The sequence below is a fragment of the Phascolarctos cinereus genome, unplaced genomic scaffold (genome assembly GCF_003287225.1).
Source record: "Phascolarctos cinereus isolate Bilbo 61053 unplaced genomic scaffold, phaCin_HiC Scaffold_1;HRSCAF=81, whole genome shotgun sequence".
In the NCBI taxonomy this organism is placed as follows: Eukaryota; Metazoa; Chordata; class Mammalia; order Diprotodontia; family Phascolarctidae; genus Phascolarctos; species Phascolarctos cinereus.
The window spans coordinates 155,846,051-155,861,831 of record NW_027555514.1 but is presented as its reverse complement, the minus strand read 5'-3'; the positions used below and the strand labels follow the sequence as shown (position 1 = coordinate 155,861,831).

Here is a 15,781-nt window from a genome sequence, read left to right as displayed (position 1 = left end):
AGAAAACCGCATGCTAACATTATTTATGTTTTATTGTATTTTTGTTTGTTAAATATTTCCTAATTATATCATCATCCAGTTCAGGCCTTACTTGGGAGTGCTTGGGTTGTGTGTCACCTCTGCTTTCGTCAACTACACATGGTTGGAATAACTGCTTTGGGAGATAATGTAAGTGTAGGTAGACTTTGGCACCAAAATACATTTTCAAAGTGAAAACGACACAAGAAAATTGATTATAATGAACAAAGAAAAAAATATAAAAAGCGAAACCTAGTTCATCTGATCTCCTAGCACTTTGTAACTCCTTTCATGGATTTGTATTTTAATTTGTAATAACTTTATCTGTAAACATGTCTCAATATACTTACTATATTCTAAGTTCATTAAGGGAAGAGATGCTGTCATTTATCTTTATGTCTCCCTTAACAAGTCATTTAAGCCTAGTGCAGATAGTAAGCACTTAGCGTGAGTGTGATGAATGAGTCAGCGTGGATAATGTTTTCCAAATAAAAACATTCTTCATTCATCTTTGTCTCCATTTTTCTTGAAGCTTAATATCATATATACAGTTATAAACAATGTTTCATTGAATCTACGACACCAGTACTGTAGATCTTCTTCCACTGGTAAATATCCCAGTCCATCTATGCTTACTTGTCTTGTACAATTTTTTCATCTGCACATTTAAAAAAATTCCTCTGTAGAGTGTTGACCCAGTGGAATCTTCCTTGGGGATCTTTTAACATTCATGGTTACCATTGCATGTCTTACCCATGTTAAATGACTGTCCACCTTCTTTGCTAATCATTCATACCTACCTTTGATGATGTTTTCATGCCACTTACAGCATGAAGTCATATTGGTAATATGCTGTGGCTTTCTTATATTATATATATATATATATATATATATAATATATGTATATAATATATGTATATAATTATATATATTAATTCAAATTAATTAATATATTAATATATAATGTGTTATATTATTCTTTCCTTTTCTGGGAAGTGGGTGGGGTGGGTCATCTTCAGTTAAAATTCTTCAGTGATGGTGGTGTAGAATGGATAACTATTGCCAGGAACCTTGAAATTATCTGGTAACCTGTGAACTAATTTGTAATAATTATATTCAGTAAAAAATCTTATAATGTATTTTCTTATGGTGAAATTAATATTTCTTTGCCCAAGTTATAAGATTATTTAAAATATGAAAATATTATATGCAAATTAAAGAGAGGCAGAATGGTTTAGGAGATAGCTAGGTGGACCTCAGAGTGAAGAAAATCTAGTTTAATGTGATCTTCCTTTGTCACATACTATCTGGTCCAGGATAAGTCATTTAAGTTCTCAGTGATCCAGGCAACTCTATATGAATATGTATCATAAAGCATGTTGCAGTCTACATTGGTGGTGGTGGGGAGTCTTTTTACCAGGAGTTCCCAATATAATTTAAATCCTAGGTCTTGTCCCCAAAATCAAAATCTTCAAATATATGTTTATATCCTTTACAACTCACTTTTGATAAATCCACAGGAATGGACATAAAAAAAAAATCAGTCTCGTCCCTTACATCATCTCTTACCTTTTGAAAGAACAATTCATCCGTTTTCCAGGGTTTTCTTTGACATCATCAGTTACTGAAGAATGGCAAAAGCTATGATGCCAGATGCTATCAATACTAAACACTGATTCTGCCTCCTGTAATCATGCCAAGGTATCCACATGACAGCTTTTTTACTTCACAAAGTTAATGATCCTTTCTCTGATTTTATATTTTCTCTTTCCATTTCATATGCACAACATCCATATCATTCTTTGGAAAAAAAAATCTAATTCTCTCTGTATGTGTTTAGAATGTAGAACTTAAGCTAACTTTATCCCAATAATTTGAGGAGGCAGTGAAATGTAGTGGAAAGTGCCCTGACTATTTCAGAATCAGAAGAATTAGATTTGATTCCCAGATCTACTACTTGGGAAAGTTACTTAACCTTTTGAATCCCTCATTTCTTTATCCATGAATAAAAGTGTTAGACTAAATGGCTCTAAGGTCCCTTATAACTCTACATCCATTTTGCTACCCATAGAACAATATGGATTTAGTATAAAATATGTGTAAAATTAGTCCAATAGTGTGGCAGCTGATGAAAAGGCTAGTTATGCATTATTTCCCTTTTTTCTTCTTCTAAGAATTTTTGAGTTATAAACATAAATACATTTCAAGGACTTATTTGGGAAGACCCATGCAATCCTATTCCATAATATATGACTAACGGTCCTTTTTGAGAAGTAGGAAGGATGGTATCCCACTGAATCTCTTGAAATAATGAAAGAAGTCTGAAAAAGGCAAAATTTTATTAGGATGACTAATGTGTTCTCTCTATTCATTGTTGTTTTACATGTAGATTCTCTCTTGGAATCCCAGAAAAGGATCAAAAACCAAAACAAATTGAAAGGCATCCTATCTTAGATAACTTAGATCAGCCACAAAAAGCTACAGAGCATGTGGGGATTTGAGATATCTGTTTAATCATGGATGTGTTCTTTGATAGGCCTACTAGATATATTGCCCCCTTGTCCTTTAAACCCTAGTTTAAGAGGAAGGAAGCAATCAGTTATTAACTGCCTGCTTTGTGCTAGGCACTGCTTTACAGATACCATTTCATTTGAATTTCACAGCAACCCTGGGAGGTAGGTGCTATCATGATCCCCATTTTACAGTTGAGAGAATTGAAGCAGACAGATATTAAAGGACTTACCCAAGGTCACACAGCTAGTATAGTGTCTATTGTCATATTTAAACTCAGGTCTTTCTAACTATAGGCAGAGCTCTCTATTGTCACCTAACTGCCCCATTCCAAGTTGCTTTTTCGGTGAAGATTTCCATAATTGTGTCAATCAAGAAGGATATATAACATTTGCATTGTTAAAGTACTTTATCTTCATTTATGATTTATCTTTGAGAGTAACTTAACATTGGAGTTTAAAATTTATTACATTTCATTTCCACTCTCCCTTTGTCAAGTAGTATATATACTACAATACCTCATTTACAGGTATTTTATAACTGTTTAATGAAATAATCACTCCTAATTTTAATCAGTCCTGAAAAGTGTATTTTCATATAGAAAATTAAGGCAAAACAATATATTTCCTCTATGTTTAAGAGGAGGAGCTGTCTTTGTACTGTTCACTTATAAATTTCCCTCATCCATTATTGTCACCTGTTAGGTCAATTTCCTTTGTCACAATTTAAGTTGGTATTGTTATAAAAGAGCCATCTAGAAATGTTCCGTAGATGGTGAGCAGTAAAATAGCAAGGACCCTTTGTGCTTCAATCTTTTCTCAATGATTTTAACAGCCAAACTTTTCCTAAAACTTTCAAGTTTTCAAAGCACTGTACAAATATTATCTCATTGTATCTTCCCAAGAGCTTGTGAGGTAAGCTTTACAGGTATTCTACTTTCTTTTTTCAGTTAAAGAAACTGAGGATTAGAAAGGAGACGTGACTTGTCCATTGTCCACCAAGTAGTAAGTATCAGAGATGGGATATAAAGCAACAAAGGCTTGCTATTAGAAACAATATCACTGAATATTGATGTTTAGATCTTATTATCTCAAAAGCACTTTAATTAATTAAAGAACATTCTTACATGACTAGAAGAGAAAACACTGAATTCACTTTAATATTTTGGGCTTCATCGGAAGTTTTAATTGCTATGGGAGCTACCATAATTAATTTTATTTTGATGAGGTCTGTCTGGGAGAAATCATCAGGAGAATATACACAGAAAATTAGTAATGTAATTACACATACACATTCAATATAACTTCAGAAGATTTTAGAATAAGCTATTTCCTGATCTTATCCCCTTTCACTCCAAGCCCCATTGCTTAGAATTCTCTTTTTGCTGTAACACATACTTACTTTATATAGTCCAGGAATTTTTTATTCATATTTCCAGAATTATTAGTGTGTAATAAAAATTTAATTTCATATTCTGGGCCCTCTTATCCAAGGCTTATTAAAACTGACTGCATTTGGACTTGGTTTCCACTTATACTTTCCAAAAACTGAAGCATGTATCTATAGCATTTTTTTTCTTCAAAGATCTATAATTCTTGAGTATTTCTTTGAAAAAGGAAGAGAGGTTAAGTCAGTGTTGAATTTTACCATCCTTTTCTTCACCCTCCCCTGCTATGAATGCAATGTTGATGATTGAGGAAATGTCCCCTAAATGCCTCCAGCAATAAAGTAGATGAATAGTACAAGGAGCAAAATAAAGGAAGAAGACAATTTTGATATTTCCATGCATCTGTGATCTCATTGACATAAGTACTTCCAGTAATATAGATTGTAGCCCTTTAATGTGTTCTCATCTATTCTGAATCTTGTATATACCTTACATTAAATCTTCAGTGGAGTATCTGCTCATCATGCTGAGGGCCATTCCTTTTATCTTTTAACAATGACTGTTCATTGGCTATTCCTTAGTTTTGTTACATGACAGGACCACCCTCTTTTCTCATTACAGATTTCCCTGGTAACACTGTAAACTGTTCACAAAATGAATCAACAGATACCAGGAGTTATTTGTTTATCAAATCTGCCCATCCATTCTCAATCCATTGTCACAGGGTATTTTTTTAGTCTTGGGGTTTTGGCTAGAGGAATAATTTTATCACATAGTTCTTTACACAGGCATCACTTGAACCATATCACTCTCCTTTTCATTAATCTCTCCTCACAAGAAAGTAGAACAATAAAAACAACCCTAAGACTCAGTATTTCTTTATTACTTAGCATATTCACTTAAAATCAAATATTGTTCCATTGTAAAATAGTTCACTATAATAACAATATTCACATATATTATGAGTCAAATCATAATTCCTTACTTTGTTGTAGGAAAAGTTTGATATAATATAATTAACTTCAGTTCCCTTTTGTGTAAAATGAGAGGGTTGGATTGGTGAGTTCTTAGGTTCTTTCTAGCTCTTAACCTATGGTCCTCTGATTCCATGAAGTACATTTTGTTGGTGATATTTCTCTTTCCTTGATATCACTTACAAAGGGCTTATTCTACTCTGTTAACAATGGACTTCAAGGCTTACATCTATATAACCTACTTTCACCTATGCTATCTCCATTCTAGTTAGACTTCTTTTTCTGCTACTTCCAGTTTTTGCTTCTCTCTGGTCCATCACGGGAGATCTACTCTTGCCATAACATAATCAGCTTCCTTTCCATTTTATATCCATTGTCTTCAAACTCTGTCATATGGTCTGCTTCCTTAAGGAAATGTTGTTGGATTGGATAAGAGTAGGTTGATGATATAACTTTCAACTTATATGAATATCAATTAAGTGAAGTCTCCATTACAGTTCCCACCATTGTGTTTGGAGCATAGTAGATAATATTTATAGGAAATAGCTGGCACTTTAATGTGTGTAAAGCACTTTACAAATATTATCTCATTTGATCCTCACAACCACTATGGGAGGTAGGTGTGGTGTGCCTATATCCCCATTTTACAGATGAGGAAACTAGGGCAAACAGATTGAGTGATGTGTCCATAGTCACACAGCTAGTACTTTTCTGAGACTGGATTTGAACTGAGGCCTTTCTGACTTGAAGGCTAGTATTTTATGCACTCTACCTCTAAGCTATTTATTGACTAATTGACTATGATCCCATGATAATGTATAATAATTATTCTCTCCATAACAGAGGTTGTGTGTGCATATGTGTGTGTGTGTGTGTGAGAATGATGAACAGCTTTGGTATTCTGGTGAAGTCCCTAGTCCCCTTGACAGAATTATCGAAAAAAAAAAACCTGATAGAAGTATGTGATATAATAAATATGTGATATGAGATAATAAATAGAAGTATGATAAATAGAATGCCTATACATACATATACATACACACATGCATACATACATACATACATACACACATGCATACATACATACATACATGTATACATACACACATACATATTTATTTCTAATAGTAGCCATCTCGGGGGGGAGGGAAGAAAAAGAGAAAATACAGTTATATGATATATGTATTATATATGTAAAAGGCATTGCAAATTGTACGTAATAGAATTTCAGTTTCATGTATGATCATCTTTTTTTTTTCCTATTCTATTGTGCTATGGGAATGCTTGCTTATTTCTTAAGTCCAGAATAAAATAGATAAAATTATAAAATTCATTAATTAAAATACCCAAGATTACAAAGGAAACCAATTATATTGTAATACAAGTTTACAGATTTATGAGTTTGAGAAGCCCTGATCCGCATCACATGAGCTGTCATAGTGCCAGGGTTATATCTAATAGGATGGCGTGCTCCGGCTCCATGAACCCTAGGGTTCCCCGGACTTTTGGCAGAAGCCTTAACCATAGCTTCCCCACAGAGAAACCCAAGTTCACCCCACTTTTGCCCCTTCTCCCTAACAAAGTGAGAGTTGTCAGGAATGGATAAGTACTTAGAACTCTTGCACCAAACTGTAAGCAAATTATTGTATGATAGCCAGGGCTTTTGTTCTGTACACCAGATTCTGCTTGCAGATTTTTGGCATGTGCATCTTCATAGGAACAATCAGAGCATTGGCTTATGTATTTTTTTCCAGAAACTGCATTTTAAAGGTCAACTTGACTTCTAAATAAGTGGAAGGGAAAATGAATCTTTTTTTTTTCCTTATGAGAAGATTGTTTTATGGTGTGTTTTTAAAAATTTCTTCAGGTGACCAGACATGCAAATATATGGCTAGATTATCATATTCTATATTAATTACAAATTTGTAAAATTACTGTTGTGGACAATATATCCACATTAAGAGAAATCAAACTTCTTTTGAATGGTTCCTGGACAAGTCATTTACACTTTCAGTACTCTAGGCAACCCTCCAAAACTCTGAGTTTCAGAGAAGCTAGTAGCCTGCATTAGTGGACGGAGTTTCCTTATCCAGGAGTTCCTTGTACAAATAAAATTAAAAGTAGAATTCTGTCTCTTAAGTGTAAAATTCTGTCCACTAAAATGAATATTCTTTGATGATAACTTTTTATGTGAGAAGAACATCAACTATTTTTCCATAGTTGCAAACAGAGTAAGATCTGTCTTCTATTCAGGCCATGCACCAGGAGCAAAGAGGCTTTTTTCCCTTAAATTATGCACTCATTGTGTAGTATTCTGACTTTCTCAGCATATATTGATAATTTTCTGTCTAATAAATCATGAGAAGGAAGACAGTTCAAACACTGAATCTGAAAGACCCTTTTGACTTAAGCATCTTATAAATTGATTTCCCTGGCTTTTAGTTATATGAATTAGCATTTCTTAAAGAATTATTTATTTATAATATGAGTAGGCTTTCCTATTAATGAAACTGTAAGAGGATCGAACAATATTTGGGATGCAAGAAAATCTGTCATCTCACTTAATGAATGTGTGTCAGTCTGTTTTGTGATTTTTATCTCTGTTTTTGCTTTGGGTTCAATTATTCTTAAGACTGAAATGATAATGGATTCCAGGTAGACTTCCACAGTCACCTAAAGGTTGTTAAACTAGATTTGAATGTATCTTTCTGGACTGACCCCAGTGATTTAATGAAGAGGTGGTAGAAGGGGTATAGTTGAAGTTAGAAAAATCCTGGCATCTTCTTGTAGATTCTTGAGAATATGCTAGGGCAGATCTATTAATGTGTGTGCTAATAGCTATTGTGATAGACTCCTAGTTGTTTCCCCTGCCTCCAATCTGTTTTCAATCCCCCAAGATGGTTATCTTGTACCACTGTGCCAGGTTAATCCTTCTTAAAGTAATGTTTTGATTACATCTGTCTTCCTTTTGTAAACCTCTACTAATCCATCACTCTCTATTAAGTAACATCCAAATTCCTTATCACAGCATCTCATAGATATGTTTGTTTCTTATCTCACCAAATAAATTGTTAGCTCCTTGAGAGTAAGGACCATAGCTTATATAGCTACATACCTTACCTCAGAAATGGCTTCACGCATGTTAGGGGATCTTGAATTTCAGGAAAAGAAAAAAAAAGTTTCTACATACAGGCTTGAACTATTGAGTGATGAACACATGGAGGATGTAACTAGGCCACAATGTTGAAATCAAGAAGTGACATATTTAGGAAATATATAATAGGAAAAAGAAGTGAACCAGTAATACAGTAAGTAAGAAGGATTACAGATGGACAGTCCACAAACTATACTGGCACCAAGGAAATATTAAAAGAACTCGAGGAAAACCTGAAATACATCAGGCAAACACTCTTCAGAGTACTCATGGAAGAACTTAGACAAGAATTGTCCAAGTTTCAGAAGGTGCGGACAGTGTTTGGGGAACATGAATCGGGCAGCAATACAAATGATGAAATGGAAGTGGGGAGATATTGGAAAACAAGGACTAATAAGGAGACTGGACTGTTATAGTAGACATGAGATGACAAAGGCCTAATTTAGGGAAATTGTAGTGGGAACTTAAGGAAGGGAGAGGTATAAAAGACAGTAGAAAAATGACATGACACATCATGACATAATGTGATTATTATTTCTGGTAGATATACTTTACTGTATTACATAGCCAATGCTATGCTATTATGGAACTTTTTATCTCTTATGATAGAATAGACTAACATCCCTTTCAGAAATGAGAGGTATTGACCTTTATACTTCCTTTTGGATGTTATGCATGAGATAAGTGCATAGTCAGGATTTTTGAAATGAATACATACCATATCCAGATTTCACCACAGAGTAAATTACATCTTCTGGCATATGCTGAGGTCAGATTTGGTTTCCACCGGATATATAATACCTCATGAAATTTTTCCCCTAAAGGAAGTTGAACAATTTCTTTTATCTCAAAGGGATACTAAAACACATCTCTACACATGAGGAATGGTGAAATTTGAACAGATAACACTTTGTAAGCAAAATTTTTGGATCACAGCTGACAGAAATTAGATTCAGAACTTTAATATACTAAATCATTCTTAAAAGAGTACACATTACAAATATTTTTAATTTTTATTGTTCATGAGGTTCCACCTGAATGGAATTTCCTGTCCTAGGCTCTCTGCCCTCTGTATCCTGTGTATCCTTCAAAGTTCAGTCCATGAATGACTTTATCCACAAGGTATTTCCTGAAGATTCTAGATTTCAAGTATCTCTAAATTGTGACTGAACTTATTATCTATTATTTTTTAACTTCTATAAGTAATTCTTAGAAGTCTGAGATGATTTGGTCTACTCATTTTGCTGATGAAGAGCTGAGATCTAGAGAGATCCAGTGACTTGTCTAGGGTCACACAGGTCGGGTCAAAGTCAACAAACAATTATTAAGTATCTACTATGTGCAAGGCACTGTGCTAAGTCCTGCAGATGCAAACAAAGGTACAAAGAGCCCCTGCATGGAAGGAGCTCACATACAGGTCTTATTATTCCAAATCTAGTGTTTTTTTTCCCCATTATACCACAGCCGTCTCTCATTTATGTCTTATTTCTGTGACTATAATTTTCTTTATCTATCATGGCGTGTAGTAGATCAAGTAAGCAGCTAACTAAATACTTTTTGAACTATTACTAATAACTAGATATTGAAAGTATTGAAATCAATGTGGGAATAAAATGTTGCCTGATGAAAAGACTAACAAAATATATTCTATAATTGGCTAAGAATAAAATTCTAGTCACATTTTTAATATGTATGCATATATATATATATATATATATATATATATATATATATATATATATAATGTGTGTGTGTGTGCATGTATTCAGAAAAATCTAAGAAGCCTTAAATTGAATGTCACTGTCTTATATCTCATCTTTTGTTTATATCATTTAGTTTTCATTAGTCTTCAAAGGACAAGTGCTTGTTCTTCAATGTTTTGATGAATCTGTGATATTATCATGATGGGTTATTCCTATATACTCATTTTCTCATTGCAACCATGCTTTCCTTCTTATATTGTATGGTTCTTGTCTGTGTTCTTTCTTGAATACTCCAAAGAATGTCTGCTGGTGTATTTGAGGCCTCCTTTTGGTCCTCTTAATATTTCTTTTGTGCCAGTATAGTTTATGGACTGAGCATCTGTTACCCTTCACTCTTGCTACATTACTGGCTCACTTCCTTTTCCTATCATATATTTCCTAAATATGTCACTTCTTGATTACAACATTGTGGCCTAGTTACATCCTCACATGTATCTTCATTCTACTTAGAGTCACCTTCAATTCCCATTCTTCAGAGATCATGGTGCATGATTTATTGACATAGATTATCGCTGGGAGAATATTGGTGTTTGTTTCCCTTTAAAATATTTTGTTAAAAATCTAACATTGAATATATGTACAGATAGACTTGTTTAGAGGCTATTCACATTTAAATTAATCACAACACAACTGACATAACATAGCTTCAATCCCACAAGTCCCCATTAGGATTTTTTTTGTCCCAATCCTTTACTTTTCAAATTTAATGGTTTCGTTGATATATTCTGTTTTTATATGACCTATATTTTATAATCTTTCACTCCACTAGGCCCCTTCCTATTTCCCCCACCAAGGAATTATCCTGTGTGTTTTTTTTAAATGAACTAAAAAGGAAAGAAAATAGTATAGCCAATCTAACAAACACACATCAAAACAATCTGTCCTATGTAATTTTCTACACTCATAATTCTCACGTTTTCAAAAACAGGTGAAAAGTGCTTTCTTATATCTCTTTGGACCAAGGTTGGGAATTATAACTTTACAGCATTCTGTTTCAATTGTTTTGTTATTCTTTGCATTTACTGTGGTATCGTGACTGTTGTAATTGTGTTTATTTTTTCCTTGTCTTGCTTATTTCATTTTGCGTTCTTTCCATGCCTCTCTATATTAATCCCTACACTGTTTCCTATAATGAAGTAATATTCTATTACTTTCTTATTCTAGTTCTCTTCTCCTACAAAAATTGCTGCTATAAATATTTTGGTATATATGGCAACTTCCTTTCTATCATTGACCTGCTTGGGATATGTACCTAGAATAGAGATCTCTAGATCAAAGAATATTGACATTTTGAAAATTTCTGAGCACAATTCTAAATGTTTTCCAGAATGGACAACTCTACCCATAGTATATTAATGTACCTCTATTTCCATGACACCTCCAAAATGTAAGATTCCCATTTTTCATCCTCTTTTTCTGATGTACTGGGTAGAATATTGTTATTTAAAAGATAGATTTTTTTTTTAATGACAGAAAACAATTTGGGATCTTTGAGAGTACTCCACAATTTTTCAGGAGCATTTTGTTATTGATTATTGATTATAGTGCCAAACAAAATATATTTAACTGATGCCTTAATTCAATGTACGACACCTATGTGGAACAGTGGATGGAGTGCCAGGTCTGTAGTCAGAAAGAACTGAGTTCAAATCTGACCTCAACCATTTACTAGCTGTGTGACCCTGGGCAAGTCATGTTTGCCTCAGTTCTTCATCTGTAAGATGAGCTGTAGAAAGAAATGGAAAACCACCCCAGGATCTTTGCTAAGAAAACCACAAATTGGGTCACAAAGACTTGGATATGACTGAAACAGAACAACCACAGCAACAGTTCAATGTACTGGCCTTCTCACTATATCTCTTAATCTGGCCAACAGGCATTCTCCATTCTCACAATTTTTCCCTTGTGAATTGTTAGATTGATATCTTTTGTATGACCTTGTATTCCATTGAGGAGGATTCTGTAGTATACTGGGACTTATTACAGTCATCATGCTGCCACATACAAATAGAAATAGCTAAATTTCATTACTATCTATGGCAAATATACATATATGTGTGTATCTCATATATATATATATATATATATATACACACACACACACACGCATATATATATACACACACATATATATACACACACGCACATATACATATAATATACACAGACACATATATATATACACATATACATATATATATAATACACACACACACACACACACACACACACACACATATATGCCTTTTTCCATTTGTGCTTGTAGAAGACCTTTAAGAAAATAGTGTGTTGGAAGACATATAGCTCTATTTATGCCTCATTTGATTTTGATTACCAGAGGTAATTGGAACAAGTTATCTCTCTGGTTGCATCTATCAAGAAATTTTATCTAATCTTGATATATATATGGGGAATAATTTTGTTCTTTATAGTCCATACTGCGACGATCCATAGACAACTATCTTGGAAATGGCTTCTTAAGATAATCATCTTATTTTTCTTTTACAATATCTTCAATGTTTAACATTTCCAACCCCTTTTGACTTTCTTCTAGAAGAAAGGTATGAAAACTCCCAAGTCATCTGTGCAAATCTTTTCCTATTTTTTGTCTAAATTTTGAACAATAATTTCCAATAAATGTCACGATTCTCCTATGTGCCTATCTTTACAATGAAGTCATTGAATGTCAAGGTATATAGTGCTGTGGTTTGAAGGAACTTGTTAGTTTTCCATTTTGATACTTCATAATTTGTGTAGAATTAGAGCACAAATGTGTCAATCATATTTGTTGTGTTCTTTTTACATACAGTCATTATATGTATTCTAAGGTGGAATGACCATATATACTATGAAATGATGGGGTTTTTTGGGTTATTTTTGGGTACACAATGAAACTAAATCCAGTAATTCCTTTACTCACCTCTTCAAGCTGTGATATATTCTTTCATTTCGTTGTGGCTTATTTACATTTTCTTCTTTGACTTATAATGAGAGTATTGATGTTTTTGTAATTCAGTTCCTCCAGTAGCATATTATTGTAGTCATTGGACAAGGATATCTCTTTTAGAGCACATATAGTTAAACTGATTTTTTATTGACAATCAAAAAAAACCCCCTCTGATTCTTAATTTTTCTCACTCTGCTGCCATCCCTATGGAAACTATATTGGGCACAAACAGGGTGAAGAGTCATTGAAAATTTTAATTTGTTTCAAGAGATGCCACAGTCAACCTAATACTAATTGTTTTTTTTTTCAATTTTAGGTTTACTACCTGTAAGCAGGCACACACTGTCACTACAGATGAGCATGAATATTTCTTAGCTCAGGAGAATCTGGCAGAGATTGTGCTCTGTTGGCATAGCTTTTAAGAACTCAGGCTTAGATTCCTACCATGATGAGGCACTGGTGTCAAACTTTGCTAGAGGCTTAGACCTTATGAAAATGTCAATTTATTCACTATTTTAAGCCCTCTCTTACTCAACTCACGTCAGAATGAATTTATTTATTAGTCTGACTGTTCAGAGAAAAATTCCTACTGTGCCCAAGTAGCAAACAACCTGTTAATCTTCAAAAAACCAGCTTTCTTCAGAGTAAACTTTTGAGCACATGATACAGTCAATTTGGTATGCATCCAGTAGTGTTTTGGAGTGTTTCCAACCAGGTGTCTCATTTTAATACTTGGTATTCAGAACTAATATCTAGGTATTTGTGCTAAATTCCAGTCTTGGACTTAAATGAGAGAGGCAGTCTGATAAACCTCTTGTCTCAGAGGATAGATTAGAAAACTCACTCAATGAAGAACCGTACTGTTTTCCTTCAAGGCTGTTTCAAAGACTCATCGAATTTTATAGCTGGAAAACCCTTAGAGATTATTTACTTCAACCCTTTCCATTAAATATATGGGGCTGGGAAAGATTAAGTGGTGGAGACAAGAATAGAGAATGGACCTGAGATTGGTTAGGGTATAAAGGTGGCTCTAAGTTTTTGACAAATGTGATGATAAAGGAAAAGTTCACAAAAAGTCCTCAGAAGCTGGAAGGGCTTTGAGAATGGGCCTGCTGGGAAACTGGATGGCTGTTGTCCAAGTTAAGTAGAAGCTGCCCACAGGATTCTAAGTTTGGGACATAGCAGCTGTCAGATACCACCTACTAAGTCACTGAGAGGTTGTGATCAGGATCAAGAAAGGAGTATTCAGATAAGAAAAAGTCACAGATGCCTAGATGCAAGGGGTTGGGGACATTATATTCAAGTCAGCTGGCAACCTAGATTTGTCAGCCTTAGCTGGGTGGATAGAGAGGAGAACCTGTAGCTTCTTCTCCATCTTGCCCCAACAGTTTCTTCTGCAAGGTATCTTGTCAATTTTACACAACCTCCCAGGTTAAAAGCATTCTTATGCAGTCCTCTTTATCATTACTTTTTTGGGGTTTTTTTGTGTTTGCTTATGATTTTCAAGTTCAAGATAAAAAAGAATATATTTATATAGATACATATATATATATATTTACGTATATGGATTAGAGTCACTTGCATTTAAGCTATATTTATATCATAGTTCTTATATTCTGAGCAAACTCTGTATAGGGGTTCGTCAGACTTTCTTAGAGGAGAATAACTATAGAGCCTACATATCATTCCTGTGACTAAGACATCAATGAAGATTCAGAATTTAAAAAGAATAACTTTGTTGTTGAATACAAATAAAGCAAAAATAGAGGAAATTGTTGGATTGTTAGAGAAAAATCAAAATATTAGTTATCTTAGGAAAATCAGTTGCACATATGACATATATAAGATGAAATGATTATAAGCAGAGAGGATAAATGGGATTTAAGTCAGCGTCATGTAGTGGAGGGAATGTTACTTTTAGGTTCCAAAGACCTCACCTGGCTTCCTGGTGTTGAGATTTGCTATCTATGTGATCATTTGCAAATCATTTAACATCCTTGATCCTTAGTTTAAATTAATCTATAAAATGTGGGTAATTTTTGTACCACCTATCTCATGGAGTTGCTATAAGAAAAATGTATTAATAATACTTAAAATTCTATAAAAGTAAGAGTTGTGATTACTAAATATTGTTATTTCTAAATAGTTTTCAATTATTTTTTTCTTAGTCTGTCATTGGTGAATTTTTTAAAAACTATTTTGATGACTGTAATTCAGTTTAAACAGCTTCCTTTGTAATCCTGAGTATTTTATTTGATACTTTTAAAATATTATTCTGAGAAGGGCTCCATAGGCTTTTGTCAGACTGCCAAAGGGGTCAATGACACAGAAACAATTAAGAATCCCTGTCTAATCAGTCATTCTGGAAGAGAAAAGTAAATATCTTTGCATTCATTTGGAAGACATTCTTGTATAAAGAGTGTCATTTGCTACCTGTGTCACCCTCAAGCAGTCACTGAATCTCTCTAAAACTTTAGTTTCTTCTGTTATAAAATAAAGAGGTTGAACTGGATGGCCCCAAAATATCCCTTGCAGCCCTAAATCTATGATTAGGTTATTTTATCCAAGAATTTCCTGAGAACTAATTCATTATCAACCATCAGTTTCATTATTATCAAGAAATCTAGCAAAACTATCTATCTAATATATCTAACATACTATATAAACATGTATTATATACATACATCAGAAGATAATTTCTGGGTAGGAATTCTTTGATTAATTATATTTCTACCTCTAGGACCTGGCATATAGTAAGCCCTTAATAAATACTGCTCTGTGTGTGTGTGTGTGTGTACACATATACATACATATACATGAGCACGGAAGGAGGGAGAGAGAGAGAGAGAGAGAGAGAGAGAGAAGAGAGAGAGAGAGAGAGGAATATATGAACTAATAAGTAATATGTTTTTCCCTATCTCTTCTGTCTTCTCTCAGTCACCTCCTGCTTTTTAAAGAGTAATGTTTGGCAACTGTTTATTTTAAAATATGATATCACATGACCATTGTTAAGTGAGAGTTGTTAGT

At 33.7% G+C, this 15,781-nt stretch overlaps 1 protein-coding gene across 4 annotated transcripts in view; it reads left to right on the top strand.

The window, feature by feature from the left end:
- The window catches only part of SEMA3D (semaphorin 3D), a 255,585-nt gene that overhangs the window by 12,051 nt on the left and 227,753 nt on the right, over positions 1–15,781 (top strand). The window contains exons 1-2 of one of the 4 annotated variants that reach the window (XM_020999737.2): positions 1,641–1,719; positions 3,479–3,533. The exons of 2 other annotated variants lie outside the window; for them this stretch is intronic. The gene's annotated coding sequence lies outside the window, so the exon portion shown is untranslated. Of the gene's footprint in view, positions 1–1,640; positions 1,720–3,478; positions 3,534–15,781 lie in introns of those variants that run through there. One more of the 4 variants, XM_020999736.2, reaches the window with a different exon arrangement.